The sequence below is a fragment of the Apus apus genome, chromosome Z (genome assembly GCF_020740795.1).
Source record: "Apus apus isolate bApuApu2 chromosome Z, bApuApu2.pri.cur, whole genome shotgun sequence".
Taxonomy (NCBI): Eukaryota; Metazoa; Chordata; class Aves; order Apodiformes; family Apodidae; genus Apus; species Apus apus.
The window spans coordinates 47,828,899-47,845,624 of NC_067312.1; the positions used below are offsets into that span (position 1 = coordinate 47,828,899).

The 16,726-nt window shown below is 40.4% G+C and overlaps 1 long non-coding RNA gene across 3 annotated transcripts in view; it reads left to right on the top strand.

Annotated features, from left to right (window-relative positions):
• LOC127396080 (uncharacterized) overlaps positions 1–16,726 on the top strand; it is a 60,994-nt gene that overhangs the window by 35,578 nt on the left and 8,690 nt on the right. For 2 of the 3 annotated variants that reach the window (XR_007891898.1, XR_007891897.1), the window contains exon 2: positions 5,673–5,733. This is a non-coding gene — a long non-coding RNA (uncharacterized LOC127396080). Of the gene's footprint in view, positions 1–2,055; positions 2,114–5,672; positions 5,734–16,726 lie in introns of all 3 variants that reach the window. The other variant, XR_007891896.1, reaches the window with a different exon arrangement.

Genomic DNA, 16,726 nt, shown 5'->3' on the forward strand with positions numbered 1-16,726 from the left:
GCTTGCACACATCTGAGTTGCCTGCAGCCATTTTGAGTTCATGGGAAGGTTTGACTGGATCTCCAGAGAAGTTCCTAGATGCTGTCTGAACTCTGGCCCTGGCAGAAGTTTTTGTGGTGAAAGACCAGAACTGAAAATGAAGAGACCCTTCCTGCCAGCAGCATGCTGTCCTGTGAGTTCAAGAATTCTGCTTAAGGTTTCAAGTAAGTTCTTCAAAACTGGAATAACTTATCTGCCCTCTCTCTTAGGAGTGTCATGAGGGCAAATTACAGAATCACAGATGGGCCACTTGTCCAAGCCATGGATTGCTAGCTTCTCCAGGAAGATGTTATAGGAGAATGTGTCAAAGGCCTTGCTGAAGTTGAGGTAGACCACATCCACAGTCTTGCCCTCATTCACTGGGCAGGTCACCCAGTCATAGAAGGACATGAGATTTGCCAGGAAGGACCTTCCTTTCTTAAACCCATGTTGGCTGGACCTGATCCCCTGGTTGTCTTCTACATTCTGCTTGATGGCACTCAGGATCATCTGTTCCATAATCTTGCCAGGCACCAAGGTCAGGCTGCCAGGCCTATAGTTCCCTGGATCCTCCTTCCAGCCCTTCTGTGGATGGGGTCACACTGGCCAACCTCCAGTCCTCTGGGACCTCCCCAGTCAGCCAGGACCAGTGATAAATGATGGAGAGTGGCTTGGCCAGTTCTTCTGCCAGCTGCCTCAGCACCCTAGGACGAATCCCATCTGGACCCATGGACTTGTTGGCATCTGAATGGCATAGCAGGTGCCTAACTACTTCCTTCTGGATTGCAGGAGGGGGATTCTGCTCCCTGTCCCTGTCTACCAACTCAGGAGCCCAGCTGTCCTGAGGGTAGGTATTCTTTTTGCTAAAGACTGAGGCAAAGAAGGTGTTAAGTTCCTCAGCCTTTTCCTTGTCCTGCATTACCAAGTTCTCCCCCTCATCCAATAAGGAATTAAGATTTTCCCTGAAGCTCCTTTTGTTATTAATGCATTTATAAAAGCATTTTTTATTATCCTTTGCAGAGGTAGCTAGTTTAAGTTCTAGCTGAGCTTTTGCATCTCTAATTCTCTTTCTACATGCCCTTACAATATCCTTTACTGCTTCCTGGTTCACCTGCCCCTTTTTCCAAAGTTGATGCACTCTTTTGAGTGTATTTTGAAATTTAAAGTTTTGGCTTAGCGTGTGGTATTTGTCACTTTTAGAGAGGAGGTGTCATATCATACCTGAGCAAACTGCCTATAGCTATTGGCTTTTCTGTCCTAACTCTTCAAAACAATCCAGTTTCTGGAAAGTAGAAACTTCAAAGCTCCGGGATCTAGCATCAGTACACTCCCTATTTTCCTGCTTTACAGCAATTTTTCATAGTTTTGGATTCTTTTAATAAAGTAATAATCTCTTTGAAGGCTTAAAACTGGTATTGAAAATAAGATTATGAAGTATATCCTAAGGCAAACAAATAACAGAACAGTCTAGAAATGTGATCATGTCTCTCTTTGCAGCCTGTGTTATTTCATTTATCCAGACTTGCCATTATATTTTTCTCAATTTTACTGTGGATAAAGGCTTTTTCTGCAATGAAGTATTTCCTTCAATACAGCAACTAATGTCTTGCAAGAAAAGAACTATCCAGCTGCATAAATTGAGTAATATTCTTGGCCTGTACCTGTATGTCTGTATGTCTGTCTGCAAAAAAAAATAAATTAAAAAATATATGTGACTACGTTTTTAGAGAAGTTTGTCAGCACTTGCCGGTTAGAAGCTGAAAACTCTGTCTGAAACATGGGACAAAGAGAGGATTAGTTAAAACTACTGGAAAAAGAGTTATTAGCTTCCATACTTATTTCTGATTGCTGCTGCTACGATTTCTTTCAGGTGAAGACACAAAGGTGGTGGGCTGCATTTAGCAAAGTATTGCAGTATTGGCTGAATTCTTTCCTGTGCCAGCAAAATTCTTAAGTAGATATTTATTTTTAAACAATGCCATGCAAAAGTCAATGACTGGTATACCAATGTTAATCACACACTACTTTGGTTTTCAGAATGGATTGCCCTACTGGAGGTCAAGCAGCTATCTGGATCGTGGTGGTGGTGGTGGTGGTGAGATTATAAAAGCATTTACAGCTGTGTTGTAGCACTGCCAGAGGGATAATTTGTGGTATATTGTGAACAGAAGAATAATAAAAAGCTAAGAAAAGCATCAGAACCAAAGGCTGACCTAGTGTAACATCCTGTCTCCACCAGTGCCCAATGCCAGATGTTGAGAAAAGAGGCATGTTTCTCTTGAATACTTTTCTAATACCCAGTCATAAGTGGTTCAGTAATTTCCTGGGCCTTCATAAACAGTAGCACCTGGTAGATTTTTGTTCTCTGAGTTTGTGCAATTCTTTATTGAAAACCTGCGTACTTTGCATGCACACTGTCATGATGCCCCCTATGGTGTAACCCAGCTTAACTGTACACTCAGTGCAAAGGTATTTTTTGGGATTTTTTTTTTGCACTCAACTCATTTGATGCCCCTTGTTCCTTCTACAGAAGAGATGGTGAATTGTCTTTCCCTATTATTTTTCCCTTTGCACTGATTGCCATATTAGCAAGTACCAACAACAACCTCAATTACCTTTCCCATAGAGATCTAGTTGATTCAATTATTCCTTGAATAAAAGCATTTGATCATTCCTGTTGTTTTTTGCATTGCCTTTTCCATTTCTTCTCTCCTTGAGGGACCACATAGCACGTGTTGTGAGAGAATACAGGTTATACAGTGGCATGAAGACATTTTCTGCTGTGTTTTTTGGTCTTTTTTAAATAATTCCTAGTACTTGAATTGGCAGTCTGACCCACACAGGAGAGCGGTAGTAATATTTAATTATTTATTTTTATGTTAATACCAAGGTCCGTTTCCATACAAAAACAGCCACACCAGAGCTACTTATACTACAAGTAAATCTGCAACTTTTTTTCTCCAACGTTCACTAGTACACAGTCATCTACACTGAGTTCCATCCGCCAATTCATTGCTTTATGTCTTAGTGCTGTGAGCTCTTTATGTAGTTCTTTCAAATACACTTTACCTCCTATATAGCTTAGGAGCTGTCAACAGATTCTGATAGATTTGACTCCCTTTTCCAGATCAGAAATCCTGGCTTATATACTTGTGTGCTCCCTTAATTACTCTTTTCACTATGAGAAATTACTATTAGTTCATTCCATCTAGTTTTATCTGTTTTTTTAATCTATGCAAGGCTGATCCATTTTATCTTTCTTATAAGAATTCAGAAGCTATGCATCCTTCTTGATTTGCTGCTGGGTGAAACAAGCAATAAGAGTGCCTGAAAATCCCCTTAGTGCTAACTCAGGTTCAGCCTCAATTATCTGGACCCCAATAACATCCTCCTAAGTACAGCAGTTAGGTAGCTCCTGGTTCGGTGCAATGACAGGGAGATGCCTGTGCCTTCTGTCCCTCATGAAAAATATTTCTCTCAGTCTCAGTCACAGTGAGACAAGCAGCAACTCCAGCAGGTGTAGCAGGACAGATTCCTTACCCCACAAGGTTTCTCTCAGGGAGCTTTTCTTAGCTTATTACTTACCTCTCAGCCCTCCCTGTTATCTGTCACCTAAACTCCTGAGGTATCTCTATCATCCACACTCCTCTTCCACCTTTAACCTCTCGCAATTGTAAATGTTCATTAACTTGACATGCAGCGTATCTCCTGTCCAAGTGCTCAGTGTAGTGACAGAGCAGTTGTTCCCGCTCTCTGGGCTGTGTGAGCACTCAAAGAATTTTTCACCCACAGGTCAATTGCTTGTGGCAAATTTGGCATATTTGGACAAGCGTTAACTGGAATAACTGTGTCCATTAATGGAAGCATAGTTAGGGCTGAAGAAGTAAGGGTAGAGTAGATAAGCCAGGTGCTTTATTTTCAGAAAAAAAAAAAGGCTTAAAGTCTGGGTTAGAAAGATATATCGTTCAGTTCTTGAGAATATTTGCATGTCTTACAATTGCTTAAACTGCTTTACTGAAAAGCTTTTTGCCATAGCAGGGCACATGATGGTTGACCTTGAAGTTATGCCCTCAGGTAGCTCTTTTAAATTTCTTTCTTCTATGTGTAACATCAAAAACTACCACTGCTAGAGATAAGTAATTTATACCATCTAGAAACTAGAAGTAGGTGTTTTACACATTTTTAACCTGGTTGTTCTAGGATTAATGTCAGCTAAAATCAAGTTTTAATTCAAATGAGGACAAACACTCATGGGAGCTGGGAGTTAGGCCAGTCATTTCTCTGATAGCCATTTCCAGTTCTGAACTAAAATTGCTGCAATCAGGTTAAGACACTGGTCAGAAATGGAACTTGTGGAACCTAAGCTGAAATTAATTCTACTTACATTTAGCCATCACGTACAAACTAACACTAATTGGGTTATTATAGTAACTGACCAAAACATGAAAAGTTCTGAAATGTCTTTGATACCAGCAGACATGTCTACTGTTGCATTTCCACTCTTTTATATTTTTTTTTTTCTATATATATTTGCTATCTTGCTGAAAAGTATTTTCAGGGACAAGCATGGTGCCAGTGAAGTGAGCCACTATGAAAGTCAGAGTAGAAAAAATATTTTCTTTGTGGGAAAGCAACATGCGCTTGCAAAGGTAAGAGAAAATTTCATGGTGCTTTCTTCCAGAAGTTCCCCCTTGTGACTGGTGAGGAAACCTCCACTCATTAGGTCATGGTCCTCTCTTCCAGTGTTTCCATTTGCTACAAACTGTCTGTTAGTAGAAAGGGACAGAAAAGAGGAAATAGCTCTATGTTAGCTCTTCAGATTACCAATTATCAGGTCTCCTCTTTGTATTTAGGCTTGGTGTTTAGGAAATCTCCTTCTGAAAGCAAAATGATCTTGGAACCTGTCCTGGTTTAGTCAGACTGTTACAGGACCTGATTCTGCTGTTATTTTCCTCTGACATATGGCTGCAAATAGGTCTGCATTTGGTTACTTTCTTAATATGACAGGTCTTAATGGGTTCCAGCTCAAAACCAGTATTTCCCCTCCACCCCATACTATTTAGCTATAATGAGCAATTGCTCAGCCTAAGAGATGATGACATGACACCTGTGAAAATACAAGATCACAGATACCATGATGTCATCATAATTCTGCAGGAGTTAAATAAAATTAAGAAAATTACGGTGACTTTATTTCACACCATGTAGTGCCCACAAGGAAACCCTGCAAGACCTGGTGTTGAGACAGTAAGGAGCTCAGCACGTGCACTGGAAAAAGCTCAAAACCCCACCAGTAGGGCTGAGTTATATAGCATTGCTATACCCTCATGACGATTGTGAAATCCAAGTTCCCATTATGTTCAGTAGACTTTGGATGTGGTCCCAGATGCACAACCTAGAACAACATCTCATATATACGCTATATTTTCCCTCTGATTCAGAGGTTTCATCAACCTACAAATGGCTGCAGGAAACTCTTAGGCCAAGACCATCATGACTCCAGAGCTGTACGTATTTTCTTTAGACTTTTGAACAATGGGCTCCAGATCCCAAATCTGAACTTTGCTTGGTCTGCATGCTTTTTCATGCCCTTTTGAAATCACCTAGAGACATGGGAGCCATATTTAAGCTTTCTCCTTCTTCACTGCCTCTAGAACCCAGGCTCCTAGTGTTGCAGCAGAAGCAGGAGGCATTCAAGGGCCAGGATTTCAACGGGTAAGGGCTGTGTTTGTGAACACAATATTTGAATGCACACTCTTTGCATGCTTAATCCTCCTCACGTGCAGGAAAAAAGGGGTGGATTTGCATTTGTAAGATAGCTTTGGCATGCTCCAGAGCTCGTTTGGCTGAGGCTGCCATCTCCCACTTTTTGTGTGCCTCAGGTTTACATTTGTCCATTTTGCTGACAGCATGGAAGAGTGTGTGGCCCCAGGAGGGATAAATTAGACTTTAATCTTTGACAGTCTGCCCTCATGCCTTTTCTAACAATCTGGGCACTTTCAACTCTGGCATTGCCCCTGCACTATGGCTTCTGCCAAGGCTTGGGTGCTTTTAGCTGTGCCTGGTACTCCAGTGAGGCTTCATTTCTCTGTGCCCATGTGTAGCTTGAAAGATGGCTCAGTCTTTTTCCCTCCCACTTCAAGAACCTGAGGCTGAAGGAACATGTCAGGAGAAAATCCACCCTGATTTCAAACACAGATGGCTCGTTTTTCTGCAGGTATCATTTGAATAAATGACACCATACCTCAGGGCATTTTCTATCATGAGAGTCATGCAGCTGCTTTTACCACAGAAGTGAGCTACTCTCTGCTGAATACATGAGCTCACATAAGAAATAATTAACATGAGAGGTGGGAAGGAGAGAGTATGCTGAAACCATTGGCATTGTCTTTGCTTGGGACAATTCAACTGATTTTGTGCCCTTTGTGGCTTCATGTAGTATGGCTTTTATGTAAATCTTTCTACTTCACTCCCCACAGAACCATTCAGAGACTGGTTCATAGGTCCCCTGCTCTTTTCTCAGCAAAGACCAGGTGTGCATTAGCCCCAGCATTTCTCTTTCATTCTGCTGCCATAGAGCTCTGAAAAGATTAGCAAACCCATCACCTTAGACCACAGGGAGGGATGTTGCAGTGAGTGATATCTGAGCATGGAAAATATTTACTTGTCGTTGTGGCATCATGAAGTTCACAAATATACAAATATAGCACAATCACCCTTTTTATTTTTCTCGCTGCAGCAAGTGTACTGTACTTTGAAGTTAACTGGTAGACTGTCAGACTTGTGGTCTTTATAGGGTTAAAAAGGCTACAGTCAGTGTGAGAAAGCTTTTTTTTTTTTTCCACATTTCTAACAAGCTGAATAAAATCCAGGCCTTGTTTAATGAGCACATATTTTATACAAATAAGCTCAAACGAGCTTACCCATCTCTAATTAAACTAGAAAAGAAGCATTTGTCCTAATTGGACCACATAACTGAAGAATTAATTGTGCGGCTGCTTAGAATTGCAATCTTACAGCCCAATTCACAGAAAATACCTTCATGGTAGGACATAACTATATGCAAGTTTACTTGTGTCTTTTTATCAACACCTAAGCCCATGTGTGTTTTTGATGCTTTGATTTTGTTTTTTAAGGAAAGATTGTTCATGCATATGTACAGAGACCTTAGTAGAGGTTAAATACAGTATTTCAACATTCTAATTAGGCTACAAGGTAATAGTTTTCCATCATTGTAATTAGGTACTCTGTTAATTCCTAGCGTGAAAATGCTGTGCTAACTGATTTACAAATATCAAGTGTGACTATTCCATTGATTTAGCTAGATCTGCAGAAATAAAAAGCATGGCATGGGAATTCGTATTTCATTCCAGTAAGATCTGACGCTTATTCCAGTAAGATCTGGTGCTGTGCATGGCATTGCAAGAAGCTTGGGAGCTGTTGAAGTAACATCTGCTGTGTTTAGAAACCTCTCATTAAAAGAGAGGAGGAACATTGCTAAATGCCTTCTCCCTGTGAATCTTGCGAGTCTCTCCTGCTCCATTTACCAACCAGAGCAAGTTTCAACAACTGACCATGCTGTACAGCCAACTCTACTGAGAGAGAGAATGACATGCACCCTGCCCCGAGCATTGCTGGCAGGACTGTCAGCACAGCTCCTGCTCCAAGATCTCTGCTGATGATACATGAGACAGAGTGCTGCAAAACTGTCAGACACATGCCAGGGCATGCGGCAGGTTGGCAGACATAGGACTCTCTCTTTGGCTCATGTACTAAATACCCTCTGTAGGACCCCCAGCTGAACCTTGTTCCTCTTTGGCCAAGCTCCTGTAATTTCAGTTTAGTCCTTCTAAGCTAGTGTTCTCAAAGTAAAGTAATTTTAGGTGCATGGCTGTCTTTTGAATTTGCTGTAAGCAAGTTATTGAATTCCTTCAAAAGGAAGTAATTGAGTTCCAGTAATTAAATACTATTGAGAAACAGTAGTTGTGAAACATCACCTTTAAAGTTTTGTATGCTCTAGTGCTAGCAACAATATAGGGCTAGTATCAATTTATCTTGGCAGTGCCTGAGTATAATGTACGTCAAGACTTGGAGATCTGGCTACATATGAATGTGAACAATGGAGAATAAACTATGAAGCACCAAGTGATAAGTTTTGCAGAGTCCTTCTGATTGTTCTACTTGCAAGGAGAGTGCTGTTGTTCTGCAACATAGGCAGTAAATATGAGTTATATTAACTGCTCAACTTTTGATTCCATTTGATCTTTCAACACATAGGAAGTTTATTTGTCAGACTCATTTCTTCTTCCTGTATCAGGTTTTCATTTAAAAGTCCCAAAAGTGTCTATCTCTCTTTTCCTTATTTAGAACTTTTTATTGCTTGAGTCATGCCTGTTTTCAATTATTTTCCAAGATGTATGTGAACTTGACAGAAAACTGGAGGATCTTCCTGAATTTGACTCAGTAAATAGAAAGACAGACCTGAATATCATCCAAGACAAAATTAGAGGCCTTCAAAAAAAACCAATCTGTACCATACAGTCACTGCTAAAAATCCTGATGGGTCAAATTAGCATGAAAAGGCACAGAAGTTGGTAGGATTTTTTCCTTCTGGCTCCAGAACAAACCTTCACTCTCAATCAAAAGTTGTATCAGGTTTTTCAAAGGTATGTGGGCACTTTTCCACATGTCCTAAAATAAAGTGAAGGAACATGAACTACAGGCACTAGAACAAGTGCTGTAAGCATACTTCTTATGAACAAACTTCTGCTTTTAAGATTGCAAGATGCCTCTTCTGCACCAAGACTTTCTGCATTTTTGGGTTCAAGCTGAAAAGACAGCTGGGTCCATAGCAGCCATCCATCTCGTGGTCACGTTTCCCTAGCTGGAATCTGACTTCGAACACATGCCACCAAGAGCATCTGTCATGATGCTGGGATATAGCCAGGGGTAACAACATGTCTACTTCATATTTAAAGGGGGTCTTTATAATGAATCTCCAGTGAATAGATGAAACAACAGTCATTCTTCAGATTTGGTAACTAAATCTTGAAGTTCGGCCACCTCAGCTAGGGTTCTGCAGTCCTTAATGAGTCACTGTTCACCTAACACTTCTGTTGGCATTTTAGAGAAGGAAAGAAAACAGGCTTTGACCCTTCTTGCTTCTATATGTTTCAGTCATAATGATTCATGCCCAGGATTTTAAATAGGTGCACAGAGCGAATGAATGCACTTCCTTGATGCATGTAAAGTGGTACAAAACATCAGAACTACTTTCTAGGGCTTTTTTTGTTACATGAAACTCTGAAGCAGTTGAGTAAAAATGTTTACTTTTAGAATGTGTGGACAATGCTGTCAAGGGGATATGGAGGATTATGGTGTTGTTTTTAATCTGCACGACTGCCAGTGGTATGTGGCCATAGTAATGGAAAAAGAAGTCCCCGTGTAAAGTATCAGCTGAAACATGAGTTCTTCTATCTGTATAAAAGACCTCAAGGATTGCAGTCCAGTCAGTGACTTAAATGAAGAGTGCAATTCTCTACTTGGTCTTCTGTGAGAAATAGGTTGCACTGCCAAAACCTTGACACATAATTTGGAGCAGTTGGGCAGTCTGCTGCAGGGAGAGGAGCCTGGAGCAGCCTGGAGACCAGGTTGACTCACAGTGATAGGAAAGGCAGTTATTCTGTTGAGAGAAATCTGGTCCTTGCCTGGCAGCATGCTAGTACTGTCGGAGTTCTGTCAGTAGAGGCAGTGATACTTTACCTAATTTAGGAGAATATATGTTAAGAAGATTTTACCCATGAGAGAGATTCATTGCAATTGTAGGTACTACGCACAAGGATGCTTCTCAGACATCACTCTTCATGAATGCAGCATCCTCAGGAGACTGTAAGTGTTTTTAATTTAGTCTCTTCAAATTATTGTGTAGCGTTACTCATTGCTTTCCCAATGCAGTTTGTATACCCTGGCTTGTTGTCCATCTATCTCACCACATCACTCACAATAGTGTAAATGCTGAGAAAGTTCTCGAGGCCAGTTGTATCATACTGGATTTATGCAGATGTAGATGACAGCAGGATTATTAAGGGTCTGGTTAACACCAACAAAATTCAGTGTTGTTCTATGATTCATACTCTGGTTCTCAGTTCTTTGCATTGGACAAGTTAAAACAATATTTGACACATTTTTAAACAGCAGGAAATAATTTATTACAATCCAACTACAGAAGCATCACAAGAGAAAGGAATCAGTTAGTTAGACTGGGAGGACATAAAGAGCCACTGATAAGACACACAGCACCAAAAAGGAAAAAACCTCCCAAGGCACACACAGTAAGGTCTTGCTTCTTCATGAAACTTATCTTTTTCAGTTGACAAATGATCATAAATTTAGCAGTGCTGAAGAAGCACCTGCCTCTCTCCAGGTCTTGGGACAGACAGTGTGTGTTGACTCTGTAAGGCTGCCTGAAGGTAGAGCAGGCCCAGACTATTTTAAGAGTGGTGTATTGATACTGATTTATGTCTGGTATGACAGATACAGCAGAGAAGACAGACTTCTTGTTAAAAGGAGGCTCCTATGGAACGGTATGTTCTGTGTTACTCTCTCCTGCAAGAGAGCCTGGGGTGACAGTGCGTGCAATCAAAACACAGCTGCAGGCAGCATATGTAATCAGGAAGACATGTTGAGCATGGGCAAATCCCAGGAAAGCTGTAGGTGATATTTTCTCTGCATATAGATGAGGTCTGCCAGTGAGAACTTGTGTCTTGAAACAATTTCCTGTTCAGAAACTATATGCTCAGAAAATGTTCAAAAATCATGGATTGTTCCTGGAGCAACACCTTCCTCCTTTTGAAGAGCCACTCAGAATTATGGTTGTAAGGACAAAAAATCTCTATGAATTCTTCACATGGTTTGTGTCTTTCTGCCACAAAAAGAACATGAGCTCCCCTTGCAAGACTTTCTGGAGCCAATGTAAATCATCCAAGCTGTGCCACAAGCATTAGGACTGTGCTTTTCTCACACCAATGCAACATTGCCTGTGTCTCTCTAGAAAATCAGATCTTCTCAGTTTGGTGTTGCATCTGGCACATAAGCCTTAAATTCACATAATTGTGTGCATCACCTTATCCAGGCATCCCTTGAAAAGGTGACTGAAGAAAGGACTCAGAAAAACATCAGCCTCTCCTCTAGCACATACTGTAAATGCTGTTTCTTGTCCTTTGTATCTTCCTGTTTTATTTACTGGTGTGAATCTGTGCAGTATTTCCAAACATCAAAACGTGCAGCTCTAAGTAACAAACCCTCCAATTGTTCATCTTAATGGCATAAGCCCATTGCTCACTTAGCTGTTGCCAACTTGCCTCCTTTGCTGTGATTAAGTTTTCAAGAAAGATCTTGCAAAAACATGTTAAAATGGCAGCCTCTTTCCTGTGGAGTTTAATTTGAAAGTCTTTGTTTGGTTTAGTGACATCCCAGTTACAGAAAACCTTCATAACTAAACTTGTGCTTGGTTAGTATTTCAGTATCGCACCGTTGGAAAAAAGGTAGAATGCAAATGGTAAAAGATCCAAATACAAAGAAAACGGTGCATAGTGAGATGACTCAAGAAAGAAAGAAAATATCAGCAGAACTTCAGTTCAACTTCTTGTTGAGACAATTTAAAATAACTTTCAACTTTCAAGTAATATCTTTAATTAGCCTAATTGTGAAACACTCAAAACCACTTACAAGTTCTTTAAAATATTTTGTGCCCCCTTCAGGGCACAAAGTCAGAAGTAAGCCACCTATGGTAATTATTTCCTTCTTTAGCTAAAATCAAAATTAGAAGAAAGGGCTAATTGTATTTTGATTAAACTGCATGATGTAATGGCTTTAAACTGGAAGAGAGTAGATTTAGTTAGACATTAGGAAGAAATTCTTCACTCTGAAGGTGATGAGACACCAGAATGGTTTGCCCAGGGAAGCTGTGGATGTCCCCTCCCTGAAAGTGTTCAAGACCAGGTTGGATGGGGCTCTGAGCTACCTGGTCCAGTGGGAGGTGTCCCTGCCCGTGCAGGGGGTTGTAACTAGATGAACTTTAAGATCACTTTCAACCCAAATATTCTATGATTCTATGATAAGCAGGAACAGGAGAAGAGAAAAATCTCTTGAAGGTGATGTGGTGGACAGTAGGAAAGAAAAGGCACTATTGCAATAACTTGTTGAAAATGTGATGAAGCAAAAATTATTATCTCAGTTCTGCTTTTATTATCATACTTGCTTCTTGATTTAACAATAGATACATACAAACTGTTTTCTAAACAGGGCAGGAAATGATCTAATTCGCTCCTCTTAGTTAAGGTCTTAAAAATCCAACATAAAAATCTGAAGGCAGCTTTTCTTGTTGCAACTAATTACAGAATTTTCTTGTTAATCTGAATGTAAATTGAAGAATTTCTACTTGAGTAGTCCTACATGCACAACACTAAATTTCAGAGCAAAATAAGTAGAAACATTTAGGAAAACCATACTTTTAATGGTATCAGTCAATTCTGGTATCTTAACAGATCTCATCTTAACAGAGATTCATACTCTGCTAATCAAGTCTGTAATTATTTCTAATTATGTAATTACTACTGAGGAGAATTGTCAGTGTCTGTGTTGGAGACATTTGCCTTTTATACATTTTTATTCACTGCAAGAGATTCTATAATCTGTAGCTCTTTCTGTAAAGGATCTTGGGACAATACTACTTTGATAAAATATGGGGCATGTTGAAGAAATCTTTTCCCTTTGGCAAGCTTGTAGAACAGTAGAATTGACCTGAAACTCCATTTAATTTTATTATCTACTCACTTTCTAGAATGAGAGTTCAAGTAGTCAGTTTCTGCTGTCAAAGGCAACCTAAAAATGAATGCCCAAATCTTACAGTAGCAACTGTGAAAGTGTTAGGCAGTATGACAGCTCCTGAATTTTACTGTATCATCTTTTGGTTTCTCATATCCACATGTCACATTTTGTCTTCTTTCTTGACCCAGTGTTGATGTTGCACAATCTTTACAGTTTTTCTAGAGAAACAGAAGTTGGTGTGTTTGCTGCCAGCATTTCTAAAGTAGTTAGCATTATCTTATGTTTGCCAGGAACAAATAAATTATATTAAGTGTTGAGACACCAAGAAATAAAGAATTTGGCCATGAACATGGTATTCATTTTGCCTCATAAAGCGGGGTCTGCTGCAGTATCTTTTACTGTTATTCCACCTATCCATTTCAACTGACCTAGCTGGAGTGTGGGAGATGACAAGTAGGCTCCTAAGGAGAGAACTAAGATACTTATATTTTCTGGTTTTGTTTACCACATGACAGAAATATAAATGAGAAGGTGAACCTGTCAGAATTAAGGATGTATTTAATCTTTGTGTTTTTCATGCATCTTAATCAAAGTCCCACATAACCTGGCCTTGAACACTTCCATGGAGGGGGCATCCACAACTTCCCTGGGCAGCCTGTTCCAGTATCTCACCACCCACACAGTGAAGAATGTCTTCCTAATGTTCAACCTAAATCTGCCCTCTTTCAGTTTAAAGCCATTACCCCTCATCGTATTTCTACATGACCTTATAAAAAGTCCTTCCCCGGCATTCTTGTAGGCTCCCTTCAGGTACTGGAAGGAGAAATGTTCTGCTTAATGTTCTTTTCATCATCAAAGTCCTCTCTTATTTTCTTTTTCAAAAAATAAAAATAATTTTAAAATCTTTCTTCCCCATGGTGTACTTCCGGCCTTTCTCTTTTGCTATGTATTTGCTCTGTTATCTGCCAAAATTTGCTAACTTACCACTTGTAAATACTGCCAGTTGAGTGGGCAGATGAGTATGCTTTTGGGTCCTACCTCTTTCTCCTTGGCATGGTAGGAGAGCTGGAATCAGTGATACAGCAGCTGCAGGTTGATGTCATATAGGTTATGTGACTTCCTTTGTCTTCTTGAAAAACAAATACCAGGCAGTGAAATCAATTGCACTCTGTCTCCATGATATTTGGAAAGGCGTCTTACACTGACAGAATTTCTGGGGAAATTACTCAGGCAGGGCTCCTACCTTTGGTTCACTGTTTGCCCTTTTACACTTTGTGAAGATCACGGCAAGAAGTAGGGGCACCAAAACTAGGAATGCCAGCTCATCTTCCCACCTTTCTCCTGAGGCCTTCCTGTGGTTTTGCCAGAACCTGACTCATTAATAATCCATTTGTTAAGTAGCCCTAAAGCCAGAATCCCATGGAAATGACACATATCTGATTGGCTGTCCTGCTCTCTTGTATAAGCAGATTTTTAACAGTAATATTTTCCATTCCAAGGCAGTCACTGCTTACCCTGAAAAACATGGCCATACAAGCCAGATCTGGATCACCTTATTTGACCAAATATATGCACTAAAATCAATGGAACTACTGACCAGCTGAAGGCTTCTTGATAAGAAAGAGGGTTGTACCTCTTTCAGCCTAAGTACTGGTGAGTGTGTTTTTTTTATGGCAAGGTACTCACAAGAGTGTCACGACAGTCCACTTAGCCCATTCCTCCACCTCTGACAGTGGCCAACTACCATTTCTCAAAAAAGGCAGTGAGGACAAGGCAAGCACCTGCAGTTCAGGGGTGCTGCAATTCAGTTCCTAAGGAAATGTCTTTGTGTTGAAGCGAAGATATAAAGTTAGGACCCCCGGGTACAGTTTACTCCCTAACTACCATGTGACAATTTACCGTGGTGCCTGTAGGCCATGTCCTAGTACTTCCACAGAAAGAAGCTGAGTCACTGGGACTTCAGTTGCAAGAGTTAAATAATTCTGTGTGACTGCTGCATCAGGTTAGCTCTGTGCCTCAGTGGAGAGACAAACCTTCAATGAAAATGGAACAGTGATCATATTTAGATGTTGACACTGTAATTGTTCTTTGAATTGTATCCTTAAATCCAGCAAATGTCAAATCAAAGAAAAGCACAAATCCTTTGATACTTAGTGAATATATGGGGCCAAAGTTGTTTTCAGCCAGGCTTTTTTTGCCTTTACTGTCCTTAGTAGGTTTACACAAGTGTGACTGAACCAAAAACTCTCCACTGCCAATGTGTAATAAACCTCTAGTGGATATGCACCTGTGTTGATCATGCATATGCTGGTTAAAATTTTTCTCCAGCATATCTGGTTGAATAAATATTGAATAAATATGTAAAATATTTATTCTTCTACACTCAAACATCGAAAACGCTGGGTAGTACAGTAAATTAAAAGTTCGAGCTGAAGCTTTACAGGTAAATACAGTTAGTATCCTTCATCTTTGCTAACATCAGTAGCAGCTCCATCTACAAAGTGTTTTGAGATGGTGATTCCAGGAATACCCCAGGTGGTGATAGATAATAGAAAGTTGGAAGGAGCAAGCTGCAGTATGTTGTTTTTTTTTTTTCTGTCTACACTCTGAAATGCTTTGGAGCACATATGAAATAATTAAGATGGATAAAGCACATTTTATTTCCTACAAAGGTTTTAACATTTGTGGGTACTGTTGTTTCCTCTTGAGAGAATGCTACCTGTGTCACAGGTCTGGTGAAGTCCTGTCAATGTAATGTTACTTATACAGGCTGAATCAGTATTTATGTTCCTGGCAGTCATCTGCTCCAGTACTTTTTCCACAACCAGAGGAGCATAAAACAACAATGGAGTGGAATGAACCTCTGGTATTTCATCCAGTGATGTTCAGTTGTATATTCTGTCAGAGACAAAAATGGATGAATGGGAGGAATTGCTAATGCTACATACTTTCAGGCAACCAATAAACGAGCCAATTAACTGGTTGTGCCTGGGGTAATTTCTCTAGAAGGTTTAGTTGCCAAAGTTCATAGAAATCACAGAATGCAGGGAACAAAACTAAGCAGAATTATAATGTAGTGGCTCACAGAAGGCTCAGAGCTGTGTTGTCACATACATATATTTGCAACTGTGTTTGGAGCTGTTTTCCATTTTGAAACATACTTGTAATACAAAATACGCATTTGGAACAATGCCAGTGCTAATTCTCATTGGGTTTTGTTTCTGACATTGGGGATTTCTGGCCTGACTATAAACAGCCAGGATGAGCAGTCATACTGAGTTCTCATACTCCATGCAGCAATGAGGCTTGATGGTTACTGTGGGCTTTCTCCAATGGGAATCTCTCTGTGCCGTTAGCTGATGTATGTGCCATTAGATGTGATGTATGTAGAATGTTGAGGCATATATAGACATGCTTAGAAGGCTGTTATAATTCAGGTACATCTTAGCAAAATCAAGGACAGTGGGAGAGGATGCTGCTCAGCTGGATTCGCCCTCACTCTGCCTGACATCCTGAGCAAAACTGAGGATGAACAATTTTCAGTCCAAGGCAGAAATGTTTGCCTCTTGAAAGAAAAGCATACTGGAGCACAATATGACAGTATTCCAGATTCTGCACCTGGGATGAGGCAACCCTCATCATAAGTACAGACTAGGGAGCGAGTGGCTGGAGAGCATTGTGGTGGAGAGGGACTTGGGGGTCCTGGTTGATGGGAAACTAAATATGAGCCAGCAGTGTGCCCTGGCAACCAGGAAGGCCAACTGTGTGCTGGGGTGCATCAAGCACAACACTGCCAGCTGGTCAAGGGAGATGATTGTCCCACTCTGCTCTACACTGGTGAGGCCTCACCTTGAGTACTGTGTGCAGTTTTGGACACCAC